At 42.0% G+C, this 18668-nt stretch overlaps 1 long non-coding RNA gene across 1 annotated transcript in view; it reads left to right on the forward strand.

Moving 5' to 3' along the window:
• Nucleotides 1-17398, forward strand: part of LOC145411107 (uncharacterized) — a 29853-nt gene extending 12455 nt beyond the window's left edge. The window contains exon 4 of the long non-coding RNA XR_013899373.1: nucleotides 17275-17398. This is a non-coding gene — a long non-coding RNA (uncharacterized LOC145411107). The remainder of the gene's footprint in view (nucleotides 1-17274) is intronic.
• Nucleotides 17399-18668: the final 1270 nt, after the last annotated feature.

Below are 18668 nucleotides of genomic sequence, written 5' to 3' on the forward strand. Positions count from 1 at the left end.
TACTAATAAGTGATAATGGAGGAGAATTTAATTCTGAGATCTTACAAGAAATATGTAAACAATACAACATCAAAAAGATTAACGTTTTAGCCTATCACCCAGCATCGAATGGGTTGGTAGAGAGACAAAATAAAAAAGTATTAGATGTGCTACGACACATTCTCAGTGAAAATTATGCAAGCTGGGATGTTTGGATTCCCAGAGTAGAAGCCTCAATTAATGGATCTATAAATAAATCCATAGGTGACACACCACATTTCATTATATATGGAACAGATAAAAAACTACCATATGAGCTCCTAGAGGGTGACAGTATGCCCATATACAATTACGATGATTACTCTGAACTCCGTTTACGTGAATTCCAGGACATACACAAGAGAGTCAAAAGACAATTAACGATGTCCAAGGAAGAAATGACGGAGGCATTTAACAAGAAGGCAAGAGATTCTGTCACGGGGTTTTTATAATATCAGGGTAATTTTGAAATAAATGGTTAAATATTATTTAAATTGATAATAATATTCAATAATATTAAAGACCAGGGACAATGATTGTCTTGCTAAATCGTGCAACGATCCTCTAAGAACGAGAATTTAAAAACTTTCTCAACAGTACACAGCAGAGACTAATTACTCACAATTGCTGAATTACTGTACTGTTAGCCTCTGGAGAAAGTTACTTCACCCCTGACAATAAATAACTAATACCAATAATAATATCAGGCTCTTGCTGATGCTTTAACTCCTATCTGGCACAACGGATTTTAAGTTAATACAACAAGACTGGTCTAAGTACCAGTTATGAAAGCAAACGTTTATGCAAGCTAGGAGCTATATGGAAAATAAGCTAAATTTGGAGAAATGAAACAAGATTTTACTTTACATTGAGCTCAAGAAAAAGAACTGTTAAATTTATTAATCACAAAAAATAAATTTAACGTTACAATTCAAATCAATTAAATGAGACGCACTCACTCACTCACACAAAAGCTAAATACTTACGCCTAGGAAAAACACCTTAACTAAGCTCTTAAAACTAGGATTATACAGAAGGAAATACCGGTCGTGATGAATGCTATGTATCACCCGGGGGGGTGGGAGGACTGGATTAACTGTGAAGTGGAGTTTGGGTACTAGCTGACCTCTCACACTGCTGGCACAGGACCTCTCTCCGTCACAGCAAACACTAGACTGCCCAAGTCGTGGGAAAGAAAAGCGGAGCACTAGGCCGCATTTTCTAACGGTCGAGTGAGCAGGGGCGAACAATAAAAAAACAATAGTATCGCTCAGTACAGCACTTAGTGACGTGCATTAAATCGGTCACTTTTGAAAACGGTGACGAATGTTTTGAAAAGTATACTCCGAAATGGAGAGAGAAACGGTTAACTGAGCGATACACAGTGAGTTTTCCACTAATAGTTCGTGGCTTCTCACAAAAGGGAAATATCGCGAATTGATTCGTGACATTATGCCCCTACAAAATTAAATTTTTTCCTTATGGGAAAAAATTTGTGGATATATATATATATGTACACATCCTAAGTCATTCACACAAGATTCACACTGTGGTGTGTGTGCTATCCTGCTACAGGAGAAAGTCGCAGTCGCCAGTGAGCGAAAAAACCTCGTATTTACATTAATAGAAGCAAGCTTGAGGGAAAAACTCCGTGACGACAGTGAAAATCCTGTACTCAGGTCAAACTGAGCGAAAATTCGCTACATTTACACTGACAACTAATTGTTGTGTAGCGTGGTGTATGTAATACACGGTATACTGTAGGTGTGACAGTTGTAGTGTAACTGTACCTACGTGTAAAATGACACAGCAAATAATAATATGGCGTCGACGAAGGCAGAGGAGAAGAGGCGGCAGCGTGCGGCAGACGATCAGCTGGCCCGCACAGCAAAACTGCTACACCCATTGCTGAACCTGCAAAACCAATTAAGGTGGAGCATCAAAAGTGTCAATGAGACAGAATTCTTATTACGTTACAATTACTCTCTCTGCCTAGCAACCAGTACATGCTACGAAAAGTACACTCGAGGTCGCCATTAATTTTAGCACACGATTAGTGTCGGCAAGTTGAGAATCCCTGTGAATTCTCGGGTCTTCCATAGCCTCGAATTGCACACGGGTCCTCAACCTGTGCCTTAACCTACAGTTCTTATATTAATATCGGAGAGCTGAGAATCCTTGTGCAAACTTGGGTCTTCCATAGCCTCAAGTCGCCTCTGCAGAGTTCTCACTTCCCCCTTAACCTACAGTACTTATATTAGTATCGGGGAGCTGAGAATCCTTGTGCAAACTTAGGTCTTCCATAGCCTCAAGTCGCCTCTGCGGAGTTCTCTCTCGAACTTCCCCCTTAACCTACAGTACTTATATTAGTATCGGGAAGCTGAGAATCCTTGTGCAAACTTGGGTCTTCCATAGCCTCAAGTCGCCTCTGCGGAGTTCTCTCTCGAACTTCCCCCTTAACCTACAATACAATACTTATATTAGTACCGGGAAGCTGAGAATCCTTTTGCAAACTTGGGTCTTCCATAGCCTCAAGTCGCCTCTCAACTTCCCCCTTAACTTACGGTACATAATATGTATGTACAGGCCCTGGACATAATGTGTCCTGTGGGGCCAATGGGCGAGACGTCAGGTCTGTACCCACTTCACCACTACCCTGTCTCTCAACTGTCTCAGAGATTACGGGTGTGGTTACAAATGGCACAGGAAGGGCATGTCCCTGATTAGTGGTGATACTTTGGCACACACTGCAGGAACGGACAAAACTATCTATGTCTCGTCCTATCCCTGGCCAGAAAAAGTCAGCTCGGATACGGCCCTGGGTCTTCCTTTTGCCCATGTGACCTCCTGAGGCTGAACAATGACCCCATTGTAACACTGCTAGGCGGTACTTGGCGGGAACGACAAACTGCAGTCGAACCTCGCCCTCGGGTGTTCGTGACTGACGGTAGAGCCGTCCTTGCTTGTGAAGGAACTTGGCTCAACCTCCCCATGAATACTTAATCACTCGACCCTTTTGTTCCGCACGGCAGCAAGTGTCGGGTCAGAATGTTGTTCTTGTACAACAAGTTGACTACACATCAGATCTTGCGGCGATTCAACGATCACTGGGGTGACACAGTCTGGAGCCTCAGTCATGGCTCGTGTTACCGCAGCAGCCGAAGTCTGAGTAGCGTCATCGGAGCAACTATCCTTGACTCCAATAATATTGCATACTATAAGGTCAAACAGAGGCTCTGGCATGACAACTGCGAGTGTCGTACCAGTATAAAATGGAGATGCCACCTGGATACATGCCTCAGGGAACAATCTCACTGATCCATCAATAAGGTTTGCATGGATCTGTCGACCTGTATACTGCTCAGGCCGAACTAAACTCTGCTTAACAGAGCAACCTGAGGAACCATTGTCTCTCAGGACCTCCACAGGAATGTCTCCCACAAACCCTGGCTGAACAAGGAAGGTACTGTCACCTGTGGGAGGGCCTGTGGAGGAAGCAGCTAGCCACTCATGAGGCTGCTGAATTGATGTGGCAAACATTGTGCCTTGTGGATTTTATTGGGAAGATGGAACATTGGCCATCTGTGGAGGGGGGTTCACTGTCACTGTGGGACTAGTGAACTGTGGGGAAGTACCCACACTGGTAGGGACGTGACCACCATGCTGCTGCTGAGGAATGAAGGCTGCATTCGCTTCCTGCCTCTTTTGAGCTGGTGGTGGAAAAGTTTGTCCCGACGGTCGGTTGCTTGGCTGATACTGCTGCTGGTTAGGGTACTTGTTGTACCTCTTCCACTCAGGTTTCTGAGTGTTTTGCCCCTGGTCCTTCCACTGCGGTTTTGGACCTTGGCCATTATTCTGAGAATGGCCTTGTTGCTGGGGTTCAGTCTGAGACGGCTTCCCAGACTTGGCAGTATCTTTTCTGCTCCAGGTGTTTTGCTTACGAGCTTGATACCCGTATGCAGTAAAGAATGTGTCAGCCTTCTCTGCCATTTGGCTGGCATCTTTCACCTGGCAGATCTTAAGCTGTGCTATGAGCTCAGCAGGCCACGACCTCTCTAGCTGTGTACGCAGCATAAGGTCAATTATCCCCTCACGCGTGGAAGGAGTTTCATCTTTCTCCATCCACTCATTTAAGTAAGCTGTGAGACGATCAAGGAACTGAACAGCTGTCTCCTTGTCTTGGAGACGAGCTCGCATGAACTGAACTTTGGCGTTGTCTACTGTGAGACCATACGCCTTAATGAGTGCAGCTTTCATCATCTCATATGTGAGATTGTCTCCACGAATTCTGTGGAGAATATCGAGGGCAGGGCCCTCAAATAGGCTAAGAAACTGAAGCCGCTTAGCTGCCTCATCCAGTTGATATAAGTCTGCCATGTCCTCAAAACGAGCTATGTACGGCTCGATTCGCTCGCTTTCCTTGTATGAAGGAAGCTTGATGCGTGGGGTTGCCAGGACATGTGCAGGGAGAACGCTCGTGGAGCTTGGACCAACTGCACCAGACGTGTCTGAAGCCAAGGAATCTCACTTGAGCTTCATCATTTCATATTCGTGTTTTTCACGTGCTTCTCGCTCGGCACGTTCATGCTCTCGTTCTCTGTCTCGTTGTTCACGCTCGTATTCGCGCTGTTCACGCTCATATTCGCGCTCTTTCTCACGCTGCTCTTGTTCATATGCACGCTCTCTTTCACGTTGTTCGCGCTGTTCTCGCTTGTATTCGCGCTGAATCTTACGCTCTTCACGGGCATCATTCTCGCGCTGCTGTTCCTGATTATGCCGTGAGAGTATATACTCTTTAATTTCGGTTGGGTCCGAAAGATCCATATCTTTGGCTTCCTGTAAAAATACAGTAGTAGCCATGGCGCTAATTTATTAAGCAAACCGAAACTGAGTACTGACTGCTTAGCGACGAATACTAATGACACAAGTAAAGAGTACAGACACAAGCTAGTGGTGACCAGTCTTATCTAGTTAACTGGCAAAGAATAAATCAAAAATGTAAATGACTGGGAAGACTCAATAATAAACACAATGGGTACGGCGACTTCCCAGGAGCGAATAAAATCGTCTGGCATTACCAAAAATAAACTAGAGTTAAGTACTCTATGCATTGATAAAGCAAAATTCACTTGCTAAATTAACGGTAAACACCAGTAAACTTGTGTCTATAAACTTTAATGATAAATACCTAAATATGAATGAGTGAGCACTATCTCGTGAATAGCTTTAGGGCTAGGAGTTAATATCCTGGAATGAGGTCGCCAATTGTCACGGGGTTTTTATAATATCAGGGTAATTTTGAAATAAATGGTTAAATATTATTTAAATTGATAATAATATTCAATAATATTAAAGAGCAGGGACAATGATTGTCTTGCTAAATCGTGCAACGATTCTCTAAGAACGAGAATTTAAAAACTTTCTCAACAGTACACAGCAGAGACTAATTACTCACAATTGCTGAATTACTGTACTGTTAGCCTCTGGAGAAAGTTACTTCACCCCTGACAATAAATAACTAATACTAATAATAATATCAGGCTCTTGCTGATGCTTTAACTCCTATCTGGCACAACGGATTTTAAGTTAATACAACAAGACTGGTCTAAGTACCAGTTATGAAAGCAAACATTTATGCAAGCTAGGAGCTATATGGAAAATAAGCTAAATTTGGAGAAATGAAACAAGATTTTACTTTACATTGAGCTCAAGAAAAAGAACTGTTAAATTTATTAATCACAAAAAATAAATTTAACGTTACAATTCAAATCAATTAAATGAGACGCACTCACTCACTCACACAAAAGCTAAATACTTATGCCTAGGAAAAACACCTTAACTAAGCTCTTAAAACTAGGATTATACAGAAGGAAATACCAGTCGTGATGAATACTATGTATCACCCGGGGAGTGGGAGGACTGGATTAACTGTGAAGTGGAGTTTGGGTACTAGCTGACCTCTCACACTGCTGGCACAGGACCTCTCTCCGTCACAGCAAACACTAGACTGCCCAAGTCGTGGGAAAGAAAAGCGGAGCACTAGGCCGCATTTTCTAACGGTCGAGTGAGCAGGGGCGAACAATAAAAAAACAATAGTATCGCTCAGTACAGGACTTAGTGATGTGCATTAAATCGGTCACTTTTGAAAACGGTGACGAATGTTTTGAAAAGTATACTCCGAAATGGAGAGAGAAACGGTTAACTGAGCGATACACAGTGAGTTTTCCACTAATAGTTCGTGGCTTCTCACAAAAGGGAAATGTCGCGAATTGATTCGTGACAGATTCACCTACCAGCTTAGGAGACATTGTTTATGGTATCATTCATACGAGAGACAATAAATTATACCCCAAATTTAAGGGCCCATACAGAGTAATTAACATAAAAGCAAACAAAGTTTTAATTAAGTCACTGTCAAGTGGCGAAAAGAAACAAGTTCATATTGACCATTTAAAACGAGTTTCAAGGGAATTATCCAATAATTATTCAGCCTCGTATACAACCGAACAGGCGAACGTACCTCAAGAAACCAAGCAAGAAAACAACAATGATTACAAAAAGAAATTAAGGTCATATACCAAACAATCGAACATAGGTGCAACTGTTCCAATAAAATCTACAGTACATCATTTACGAGAATTAGATATCGATTTAAACTCCTTCTATAAATGAAATAACAGTCAACCATAACGCACATCATCACTATCATCGACCACAGCATGACCATATTAGGAAATTAATAGATTTTTTTTTTTGGTAGGTTACGATGAAGGAACTTATGCTATGGATTCTCCTTTACATAGCAAGAGGATATGCGCACTTAGACCCCCAACACATAGTACGACAAGGATGCCCCATAGCTCCAACGGCCACGACTACAATCGTTAAGGACGTCATGAGTACTGAAATAAGTCTAGATTACTTGTATGAATTACCCACTTATCTAGACAATCTTGCGAAGCCAATGTGAACTCTGGACTTCATGATAGGAAACTATGTTTCACAAGCACATAACACAAAGGAAGTGAATGAAATGGTAAAGTTAGCGAAATGGAAACTAGAACAGGCAAAGTCAACTATGCTCATCATGATCCAAGATCTCCCATCTTATGGAACGGAGGTACTGAGCGACAGGAACAACATCACACGTACTCGCCAAAAGCGCGGTTTCTTCGACCTGGGTGGCGCAGTTCTTGGGAACATATTTGGATTGGCTACAGAGGATGACCTTAAAGAAATAAACAACACATGACGCTGGAAGAGCATCTTTTTTGAGTAGTTGGAATAGAGGAAAGGCTATATGAGAGAACTGTGGTACGAATGACCTATAGTACCCAGCCAGACCTAAAAATTGTCTAACTTCGTCAGTCGTAGTGGGTTCAGGAAAATCTCTCACTGCCTGTATTTTGTCATCAGTGGTGTGAATACCATTAGATCTTAATTTGTGGCCTAAGAAATTTATTTCCTTAAAGCAAAATTTGCATTTAGAAAGTTTAATTTTTAAACCAGCATCACTAAGCTTTTGTAAGAGTAAGTCTAATTTCCTGAGATGATCCTTAATATTCTTCGTTGCGATTATGATATAGTCAAGATAAACAAATATTCCTTGTCCTAAAATTCCGGACAATACGTAATTCATAAGACGCTGGAATGTGCCTGGGGCTGTCCTCAGTCCCATTGGCATTCTTGTATATTGATAATGGCCTCTGTTTGTGGAAAAGGCAGTGTATTTACGTGACTCCTCCGAAACCGGGATTTGATAATAGCCGTTTAGGAGATCGATGGTTGAGAATATGTTATTCTCAGGACCAATATTCTGTAGAACGTCGCTTAGCAATGGCATGGGAAATCTGTCTGGGATTGTGTGACTATTTAGTTTACGGTATTCTACTACCGCACGCATTTCTCCATTTCGTTTGGACATGAAGAATAATGGGGCATTCCACGGGGAGACTGAAAGGTCAATAATTCCAAGTTTTAACATTTCATCGACATACTGATTTGCAAGTGTACGTTGGGAGTGTGGTATGCGGTAAGCTGGTACGAAAATTGGTGGTGTTTCTGGGTGCACATTAATCATGTGATTAATCATGTTAGTACACCCTAATTGTTCTCCGGGCAATACTACGGTGTCCCTGTGTGTTTCCAGCAGGGTTAACAAATCATTTTCTTCATCAAATTCACCTGAGTGAGATGAGAATGGGAGTGCGTTAGTGGACATTTGTGCTGGGAGGGGGTTGGTGATAGCCAATACCCTCTTCAGGCATATAATGATCCACAGGTATACATGGCGAGTGATGAGAAGGGTGGGTGGTGAACTGAGTGAAAGGAAGGCAATGATTGATTATGTGTGTGTGGATGAAAGGATGCGAAGATGTATATTGGATGCAAGAGTTTATAGAGGTTGGGGGAGTGGACTTTCTGACCACTACTTGGTGGTGGCCAGAATTAAAGTTCAAGTAAGTTGGAGGAATAGAAAAATGGAAAGACGAGAGGAAGGAGTAGTTGCATGGAGAGTGGAAAGGTTACAAGAGGATGAGAAAAAGGCAGAGTATAAGAGAGAAGTGGAGGAACGATTGGGCAAATATGAATTGGAGCAGATGGGGGACGTGGAAGGTGTGTGTAGAATATTTACAGAAGAAATATGTGCAGCATGTGATGTGGTGTGTGGAAGGAAGAGAAGACGGAGGGGGGTGCAAGGAACAGCGTGGTGGACTGAAGAGGTGAAACGGGCTGTGGCACAAAAGAAGAAAGCATACAATGAATGGATGAGAAATAGGGGCGTGGAAGAAGTTGAGAGGCGGAAGAGAGAGTTATATGTAGAAAGAAAGAGAGAGGTGAAAAGATTAGTAAGAGAGAGTAAGAAGAGAGTGGATGAGGAATTTGGAAGGAATTTGAGTGTAAAGTGGAGGGACTGTAAAAAAATGTTCTGGAAAGAGGTGAAAAGAATAAGACAGGGTGGAAGTGAAGTTAGCATGGGAGTGAAAGATAAAAATGGTAGATTACTAATGGAGAAGGGAGAAAAAGTGAGCAGATGGAAAGAACACTTTAAGGAATTGTTGAACGTGGAGGATGGAAGTAATGCGAGTATAAGTGGCTGGGGAATGGCTGGGATGAGGAGGGAGGTGAGAAGACAGGAAGAAATCAGTAGGATAGAAGTTGTCGAAGCAATGAAGAAAGTTAAATCGGGGAAAGACTCAGGAATTGATGGAGTGTGTGGTGAAATGCTGAAGCATGGGGCAGAGATAGTAGTAGAATGGATGTGGAAGATGTGCAGATTGGCCTGGGAGGAAGGTAGAGTCCCGGAGGATTGGAAGTCAGGTATAATTATTCCCTTGTACAAAGGAAAAGGGGAAAAAGAAGTGTGTGGTAATCATAGGGGCATTTGTCTTCTTAGTATAATAGGAAAAGTGTATGGTAGGATACTTATTGACAGAGTTAGAGAAAGAACAGAGAAATTAGTTGGAGAAGAACAGGGAGGCTTTAGGAAGGGAAGAGGTTGTGTAGATCAGATATTCATTCTCAGATCTTTAGTGGAAAAGTTTCTAGAGAAGGGAAAGAAGTTGTATGTGGCTTTCATGGATTTGGAGAAAGCATATGACAGGGTGGATAGACTAGGATTGTGGAAAGTGTTAAGAATATATGGAGTGGATGGGAAGTTGTTGAATGCTGTGAAGAGTATGTACGATGGTGCGAAGGCTGCAGTGCGTGTGGATGGTGAACTAAGTGAATTTTTCTCATTGAAAGTTGCTTTGAAACAGGGATGTGTCATGTCTCCATGGTTGTTCAATCTGTATATGGATGGGGTAATAAAAGAGGTACAAGGTAGGGTAGTGGATGTTGGAGTGGCCCTGGTGAGAGAGGATAGTGTTTGGAAACTCCCTGTACTGTTGTTTGCAGATGATACTGTGTTGTTGAGTGAAGATGAAGGGGAGCTGCAAGGCTTGGTGGATGAGTTTGAGAGAATGTGTAAGAAACGGAATCTGAAGGTGAATGTAGGGAAGAGTAAAGTGATCGTCTTTGAAAGAGGTGAAGTCAGTGAATGTACAGCGAGGTTGGATGATGAGGAATTGGAAAATGTGAGTACGTTTAAGTACTTGGGTAGTGTGATGAGTAAGGATGGAGGTTTGGAGGGTGAAGTGCTTGAAAGGGTACAGCAGGGAAGAAAGGTTGCTGGTTCTTTGAAAGCAGTGATAAGAAACAGGGAAGTGAGCATGGAAGTGAAAAAGTTACTACATGACAGTATTGTGATTCCAACTCTAACGTACGGAAGTGAAGCTTGGACGTTGTTGGAAGGACACAAGTCAAGAGTGAGAGCCGTGGAAATGAGTTATTTAAGAGGAGCCTGTGGAGTCACATGGAGAGACAGGCTGACGAATGAGGATATAAAGGAGCGTTGTGGTGTTGATGTGGATGTGATAGGAAGCGTTATGAGGAACACACTGAGGTGGTTTGGCCATGTGGAGAGGGTGGAGCGTGAAAGACTGACGAAGAAAGTGTATGTGAGTGAGGTGGAGGGGGCAAGAGGGAGGGGGAGGCCGAGGATGAGATGGCGAGATGGGGTGGAGAGGTATATGAGAGAGGGGGGTGTGAGTTGGGAGCAGGGGAGTGAAATGGCGGGGGACAGGGCGACTTGGAGGCGATTTGTTTGTGGCCACCCCAAACGGGATTCAGGCGTCTGGCAATATATAGATAGATAGAATTAAATTCTTTTATTCTTTCTCTATCCGTAGATTTTATCTCACTTGTCACTCCAGCTATAACTATTTCCTTCACAGGGGCAGGACATTTTTCAATATTAACTATGCAAGTCCCCTTTTTCAACTGAACTTCCCCATCCATGTGATTAATTATGAATATCTGAGTTTGCCCTTCGTCGTTCGTATGACATAATGCGTTTTCTACTGACAATTCCTTTACTTTACATAATTCTTCTAAGACACGAACAGTACTATTCCGTAATTTGCTCTTTATGGTAACTTTCATGTAGGAATTAGGTGGTATAACTAAATCATTAGTGAGATGGGCTGGAAAAATTGATAAATCAGTACTGTTATCTGGGTCACTAATTCTGGAGGATGGGGCTGGTGGTGGGAGTGGATCTATACACTCATCTGTTTGTGTATGTTTGTTTAAGCCTTTAATATTACCAATTCTTTTTGGCTCTCTTTTACCAATCGGTGAGGGCTCTGAAGGTATTTCCTCTATGAATTCATTGCCAAAGTCTATTCCATTCATTTGTGGGAGTATAGTTATGTTCTCTGCTCTCATGGATCTTAAGCCCAGTAACATATGAGCTTTAATTTTCAACGATATAGAAAAATGCAGAGAATGGTCTTGTAGTCTCTGTGAAACTGATATTTAATCTTATCATACCTTTCACTGTAATTTGTTTTCCATCTACCGTGTATAAATCTAAATCGGCTTCATCCAGAAAAGTTACTTTCTTCTTATTTTTAAGAATTCTATTTATTTCTTCATGTGTTATTAAGTTCACTGGAGAGCCTGTATCTAAAAATAAGGAAACGTTTTGATCCTCACATACCGCTGGTATCAAGATACACTCATTTCCCAACATGCCTCCTATGTGAATTTTAGACTTGTTTTTTTTTACGTTTGTTTGTTTTTTGTCATGACTTGGTCTTCCCCCGATTTGAACATGGACACAATTTTTTCTACTGTTTTGCAATCACTGGTCCAGTGCCCTTGCTATCTATGATGCCTACAGTAAGGACCAAATCCTTGTGTCTTTTGTTTGTCCTCTTTTGCTTTGATAAAGCATTCATACCTTGTGTGTCCTGGTTTTGCACAATAATGACATAGAATGGACCTATCCCTTGACTGTGACCTACGAGATGACTTCCCATAAGTAGTGTTGTTTATGGCGTGAGACCTGCTCGGGCTCGCGAAAACTTATGAAACTGCCTGTAGCCTGGCGTCTGTGATCGAGCCCTCGTCAGATTTGGTTGTTTGCTCTGCCTGCTTTCGGGTCGCGATCGATTTTGTTCTCTGTTTGGGGTCGGTGTAGATGTTTTCACAGCTGATACTGTCTCAGGTACCCTCATTCTACTAGAATGTGCATGTGTGTCGACCATACCTGCTTTACTGCACTGCATCTCTACCTCGTTCATTAAGTCTAGTAAGCACATGCCTGGGGTGTACGCGATCGTCTTGGCGATCTTAAGGGTCCTATCAGGTAATTTACACAAGGCAGCTACATAACCATTGATGTCCACGACGAGGTCTGGGGACATCTTTCCATCATCTGTTATCCAATTTGAGTTTTTCAAAGTAACTAACAATGTTCTTTTGATTGTGGAGACATCAGCAGTTATTTCACTGAGCACATGGTTTGTAGTGTGCTCCCTTACAAGATCTACAATTTTATGTAATTCTGGAATTATACCTGGCAAGAAGTTCATACCTCCAGAAAATTTCTTCAAAAATTCAGTTTTAAATTCATCATATGTCCTAGCTTTATGGAGCTTATCTGATCGCAATAAATTGCTTGCTGGACATCTTTCCTGGCTTATGCAATATGAAAAAATAGCAATTTTCTCTTGTTCATCTAGTATGTGGCGCTTGATGAACATTTGTTCGTACTGACTGACTAATGAAATGACATCAATGCGAACTTTTTCTGTGCCAGAGAATTTTGGGGCAGTTTTATCTTCATGGTACACGAACACATGGGGTGTGGTTGTTAGATCCGCGGTATTTGTTTCTTGATTCATTTTCACTGTTTGCTCTGTTAATTTAACTTGGACTTGTTTATCGTTGTGTGAGGGAATGGTGGAATATATTCGACCGGACCGGTGAACCCTGTTAAGTGTATTGGCATACGTGTGCAAGTCAGCGACAAAGTCAGAGGAGGTTTCCCACTCATCCTCTGAAACTGCCATATGTATTTCTTGGTCTTTAATTTGTAGTGAGGTTTGTACAAGGGGTGTGTTGCCTTGATGCTCTCCTAATTGTGAGTCTGTTGTTGTGGCTAATTGTGTGTCATCTGGTATTAACGTGGGTGGTGGCGAAAATATTCCTGTTATTAAGATATGGTGTTATGAAATACGCCTTTTGTTTATTTATGTCCTAACAAAATAGATGAGTAAATAAGTTGAAATAAATGATAGATAGTGAGTGTATAAGTGTATATATGGAAATAAGTAAAAAAGTTGAATATAGCTAATTTTAGCACTGAGAAGAAATGAGTAAGTATAATTTTACCCACTTGATACAGATCGTAGAGGTGTGTCGATACAAAAGTCGATCTCGGAAGAAAAATGCAGGGTTGACTGAAGATCTCTTGATAATTCTAGTGCTGTGTTGATGGACGATATTACTCAGGAAATTCCATGCCCTGGTGCTTGTGGTGGTTAACAGCTGTCACAGGCAAACTTCAGCATAGAACGTCGAATTTCCAACTCAATACTGTGGAAATAAATGAGTATGAGTAGGAGCTATGTGAATAATGAGTAATGAGTAGTGGGTGAGAAGTGCCTGGTGTCAGTCACACGTTGCTTGGCATGGCAAACTCGCGTTGTGATGTCCCTCAGCACATGGTGACGTCGGCTTCCCACACTGGTAGCTGTGGTGAATACTGAGTAGCGATGCTTAAGCTGGGTGAAGAAAGGTGAGTAAGTCGCATTATAAATGTGGCTCTGGTGTTTTGCTGCGTGTCTTGACCTCTGCATCAGCGATGGAGGTAGTCGGGAGAGAGTAGTAGGGGTATGTTTGCTTGTTGCTTTAATGTTTCCTCTTCTTTACTTGCTTTGTTTTTTATTCTTCTTGCTGCTTCTTGAAGTTACGTGAAGATTATAGAGTTGTTTTGTAGACTTGTAGGCTAGTTACATTGTTGGCTGTATTTTGTAGGAATTCACTGTAGAACTGAAGCTAATCTTGTAGAGTGTCGCCTGCTTTTGTAGAAATTCACTGTTGATTCGAAGACGAGGTCCGAACTTTAGCTGCTACCAAATGTCACAAAAAGGACTTTGTAGTTTACTTGTAGAGAAGTTATATATATACATACATATATATATATATATATATATATATATATATATATATATATATATATATATATATATATATATATATATATTAAACTTGTGGATGAGCGGTTGTTATGCTTGAGTAGTTTTGTAAGTAGAAAATCTTGGTTCCCTTTTGTCATGCAATGACAGGAGAGGTAAAGAATAGTATGGGACTATTTTTATTTGTCTTGGAATATTAACAAAGTCTCTCACACACGAGTGAAGTATAAGTAGAGTCCCGCTAGCTACCTCCCTGTCTCGCTCTATCTCTCTCTCTCTCTCTCTCTAAGTTGCTAAGCCTTTCTCCCTACTACCTGCCGATTCTATGGCCTGTCTCCTTCTGAGCTCTCTTTCCTAAATTCTGGTGAAACAGGGATCGTGTCACGTGTGTTACACTGTGGTTGGAAAGTTCCAGAAACCTATGTGTGAGTATGTGTGTATGTCACTAGGCTTTGTTCCCCCGCTATCTCGCTGACACACTACCTGCATCATCTCCTGACATTGCTACTTCCTAATCTGTCGTCAGCATTTCCTCAGTTAACTTGCAAGATCATTTCCCTTTCCCAGGCTCGCATAGAGCTGTCTATCTGTCTATTTATCTATCTATCTATTATGATTTGTAAATATAATATGGACTCATAACAAGCCCACACACTTACCTACCCACACTGCCCACTCACCCATCCACCAACACTGCACATCCACCCTACCCAGCAACCTACTCTCCTACCTTGCCCATTCAGTGACCCACCCATCTACCATGCCCACTCATCCACCCACCTACCTTGTCCACTCAGCCACCCTCCTGCCTTGCCCACCCACTCATCTATACACCAACCTGTTCTGCCAAACCACACTCCAATTCACCCACACTCTGCCACCCACACACCCATCCTCTCCACCCACTTACACACCCATTCTGAACCCATTCACTCATACTCATCCCCACACACACACACATCCTACTACCCAAAAACTTACATTCCCATTCGGTCCCCCTACTCACGCTGCCCCATCATTCCGCACAACACCCAATTACCCACCCAACCCAATCCCTCCACCTCGGCTACCCTTCAGCCCAACCTTTAATAATACTAATGATATGCTTGTAGGAGGAAATTACAACTCTGATAATTAGCCCTCAGGCAACACTCTGCACACCTGATTATTAACTCGAGTAGATCTAAATCTGGCCGTCCGGGGCGCCTTTAGCAACCTTAAACCACAAAAATGATTTATCAGTAGAAAGTCACAGTATTAAACCTCACTCAATCTCTCTACATAGTTCGCCCGTAATTTTCATAGCAAACGCACAGCACGACAGACTTTCAGATACAAATGTGATTTATTTATTTAAAATTACTGAAGCACCAGAGGAAACTAGAGGCCCTCCACTCAGTCCTGCCTTTACCCATGCCCCTGACACCATCCCCCCACAAGGCAACGCCACCCCCAGTCCCCATAGGACCCCTGCCAACCCACCAGTGGCACATACAGCTCCGGGGCAAGTCTCCTGCTGGTTTACACGCAAGTATAGTCAGCAATAAAACCATCTGCGTTCTTACCCTTGCATGCTGCTGGGGAGGGGCGCCTCGAAGTGGATGGCACTGATATGACCTGACTGTGGAGTAGACCTGTTATATAAACCACCCTCAGTTCCTTACCTATAGCCCAAAAGAAGGATGGTGGGCTGCAGAAGAAGAGTAACTTTGGCCTGCAGTCCATCGTGTTAGAAGTCAGATTTGCATGGAGTTACAACTACTACTACTACTACTGCGACTCTTACTACTACAACTACTCCTTCAGTAGTACTCCTCTCCCTCCTTCTTCTCCTCCATCTTTTCCCTACCACTGATGCTACTGTCATTCCTCCTCCTCCTCCTTCTTCTCCTACTACTACAACTACAAGTACTAGTGCAAGTACTCCTCCTCCTCTTCCTCTACTTATCCTACTACTCCTCGTACTCCTCCTCCTCCTCTACTCATCCTACTACTCCTCGTACTCCTCCTCCTCCTCTACTCATCCTACTACTCCTCGTACTCCTCCTCCTCCTCTACTCATCCTACTACTCCTCGTACTCCTCCTCCTCTTCTTCCTCTATTCCTCCTCACACTACTAGTACTACTCCTCCTCCTCCTCTTACTACTACTACTACTACTACTACTACTACTACTGCAACTATAATAAATCCCTTGAAATAGGTGATGTATTCTATGTATTTATTTCTGTTACCACCACGGGACTGAACTCATTTTATGTCAGACCTTTTGTTGTCAAGGGGTGAGTATTTGACACCATCATTCACAAAGTGTCTCCTTAGCTATACAGACTCGTTTGGAGGCAGCAAAAATGAAGTAAGGAAAACGTCATTGGATTGTAAGTTGTAGTTTGGTTGGGTAAAATCCAAGCGAATCTAGTCAGTCCGTTTGCTGAGGCCCATTCCAATATCAGATTATGTCCATAATGCTGCCTGGGTGCGAAGAAGGCTTAAGATCAGTGCCTTTCGACTGCATGAGAATCAGTAAAACACACTGTAAAATAGTTATATCAAGTCACAAACCAAGTCACAAACTTCCTCCAGAATACAACACGCAACAATTCCCTTTACATCCAGGTCCCCAAATGAACTGCTTGTTGAAGAGGGATATAAAGCAAACAACCTTTGTCCAAAACTCTGACCGGCTTGGGACTCAAACTCGAATTTTCCAGCTGCGTGTTTGATGTGCTAACCATTACACCAGCTGGTGCCCGGGTGTGGTTGGCTTCCATGTATTGTATAATTATACATACTGAAACAGTCATATAACCTTATTGAAACCCAAAGTGTGTGTGTGTGTGTGTGTGTGTGTGTGTGTGTGTGTGTGTGTGTGTGTGTGTGTGTGTGTGTGTGTGTGTGTGTGTGTGTGTGTGTGTGTGTGTGTGTGTGTGTGTGTGTGTGTAAGTTAGTCTTTTTTTATCAGTACTACAGGATTACCAGAGACATTTCCCTTCCTTTTTCCTTTTCTCGTTTCCATCATGTCTCCTCGTTTTACTCTGTTTCCCCTTTTATCTTTAATCCTTCTTATCATTTCAGTTCACATTAACTACATTTCCCCTGTCAACGTCTGTGTGTGTCTGTGTGTGTGAGAGAGAGAGAGAGAGAGAGAGAGAGAGAGAGAGAGAGAGAGCTAGTCAGTCCATTCGCTGAGGCCGTGTATGTCACTAATATTCTCACGTCTTTGTCAGGTGGTGGTGTTGTACTTCCATAGACTCCAGCACCCACGGCTCTTCTGCCTGCCATAGACCAAGGCGCAGGTTTACTATACCCGCTTTGTGTTCATCTGACGGAACTGGATCACTCGCACACCTTGAATAATAAGTTGTTATTTGAAATTAGATGACCCTTTGTATGAGGTAGAAATGAGTCCTCCAATCTGACTACACATGACTATCAACTTTGTTTAATAGGATTAGGGATCGTTGTCAGATTATACCAGACTTTACGACCACTCTTCTCGCTTGATTCATATTTGTTTGGTAGGAGGGACACCAAACGCCATTACCACAAAAACAGTATTATAAGCACGACAGTTTTCACCCAAGATTTGTTCTGCAGGAAGGAAATGGGAATGAAAATCCTGGCCCTTTAATTTCTTTTGTTCCTCTTCCATAACATAGTAAAGTCGTTGGCCCTTAAAGTCTATAGGATTTGGTGCTGCTCGCAAAATAGCTCGCCTGAAGAATCTAAACTCATTTCATTCAACAGTGATGTGATCGTTTTGGCTCTTACTACCTACAAGAGAAATTTCATAATGATGTATCAGCTCTATTTTAGTTGCTGTTGATATTGATGTTTTTTCAATATCCCGTATGAAGTAGAAATTAAAAGTTTGACTAAATTTTTTGTGTAGGATATTTCGCCAAACAGTATGCTACGAAGGAGTCGTTAGTAAGTTTATTAGTGAATCTGACCTCAGACCCACTGATCCACGCTTACCACCATTACCACCTGACGCATCACCTCCAGGGGATATATGGATTCCTCTTAGTGTTTAATTAGAAATCAACCATCACTTGTTCACACCATCAGAGTTACAATCCTCTAGAAATTGGTTTGATTTATAAGTACTTCAGTTTATACTTGCCTTATTCATACTTTTTTTTTTTATTATTACCATATCTGTATAACTTTCAAGGGATAAGTGATGTATAATTTCTTCATATGATGTTAGTGCATTTCCACTGATAATCAGTTAACATGTTCATGGGGTTATCGTTTTAAAATTATACATAAAATTTCTACTGTATGTATCTACCGCATAATCTGATCTGAAGAATGTTCGATTATTTTGTCCAATTAACTCCGTATATTCAAATTCTCGATCTAGTGCTCTAGGAGTTTGGTTGATCTAAACTATTAATGTAAACCATGACAGAATATGTTCATTCGTTAAGTGTAACATAATTAATTTGGTCTGTATCTGAATATTACTTGCTATGCTCCTGCACTTTTGGGGGATTTTATTCAAGACAAGACAAATAGACTTTTTCGTACTATGAGATTCTCCCGCTGAGTATATGATTCAAGCCATGTAGTCTTTAAGTGCCGCACCTCAGAGGATCCTTTCAGTTTACTGGAT

The sequence above is a fragment of the Coenobita brevimanus genome, chromosome 88, assembly GCF_032717465.1.
Source record: "Coenobita brevimanus isolate Jiangsu-jjx chromosome 88, ASM3271746v2, whole genome shotgun sequence".
Classification (NCBI taxonomy): domain Eukaryota; kingdom Metazoa; phylum Arthropoda; class Malacostraca; order Decapoda; family Coenobitidae; genus Coenobita; species Coenobita brevimanus.